A 1,243-nucleotide genomic window follows, 5' to 3' on the forward strand; every position below is an offset into this window, starting at 1 on the left:
TGCACCGACTTGGCCCGACCCTTTAATGATTGTAGAATACCTATTTTACCCCCCAAATTAAAGAATAAAAACGAAAAAGTAAAGACATGTTCACATTTTAAATAATGGTTATATTTGGTATCATTTATTGATTTATTGTCATTTTTTTGGGCTTGCATGAGTGGGCCAGAATATAATAGCACATTTTAAAGAGGGCCCGTTTAAAAACCGGTTAAAGCCCGTTTAACATTAAACATGTCCGTAGCCCGGTTAAGGCCCGACTAAAGCCCGATTAAGGTAGCCCGATTATAACCCGAGACCGACCGACCGAATATAAAGTGTACCATGCCCTCAATAACTAAGCCCGATTAGTTAAATGGGCGGACACGGTGTAGCCTTTGAAAGTCTTCAAGCCCGATTAAGCCCGACCGAAACCGGACCAGCCCGACCGATTGACACCCCTACTGTGTACTACCTGTTCATAAAGGGGTTGGGCTTAGGGTTAACATGTTTATTAATCGGGCTGGTCCAGGTTGGGCCATAAATAGGTTGGGCTTGATCGGGCCTACTGGTGTGGGCTTGGAATTGACAACCCTAGTAAGGACTAATCCTAATGATTAAATTCCATCATTACTGGCTGCATTAATGGGCATATATAGGTTGTTTGATGCAATAGACGATCTTACACTAATATCACTTTAGGAAAATTAGGGGAAGTGCCATGAATATGAAGTGAGCTTAGACTCTGTTTGGTTGCAAGAGAAACTGAAGGGAAGCAAAGTGAAAATTTCAAACCTAATAAAGAAAATTTTTTAATCATTACCCCGGATGGTTATGTCCCTAACTCCAAATCATTTTACATTTGGTTATTAAATATCAATTTACCTTGCATCTAAATCCATTGGATTTGAAATGTAAAACAAAAGTTTTTTTTCTCAAATATCATTACTAAATATGGTAAAAAATTTAAGTAATTTATACAATCGATCATGATTGGTAATAATAAAAAAAATTTGGAGTTTGAAAACTTTCACTATCCTCCTCTTCAATCTCCCTTGCAATCGAAAGGACTCTTAGAAAATTAATGAAGGTAAAAGTAACACTCAAACCATTTGTTCTACTGAGGCAAGTAACTTAGGTGACTACAATTTTCAGTGGAGGGAGCACGTAGCCATTCCGAATCGATAGTTTGATAGATCAGCCTCTTGGTCGGTCACTTGTTAAATTTTAACCATATATATGACCTACATTTAATTAGACTTTT

The sequence above is a fragment of the Macadamia integrifolia genome, chromosome 11, assembly GCF_013358625.1.
Source record: "Macadamia integrifolia cultivar HAES 741 chromosome 11, SCU_Mint_v3, whole genome shotgun sequence".
Classification (NCBI taxonomy): domain Eukaryota; kingdom Viridiplantae; phylum Streptophyta; class Magnoliopsida; order Proteales; family Proteaceae; genus Macadamia; species Macadamia integrifolia.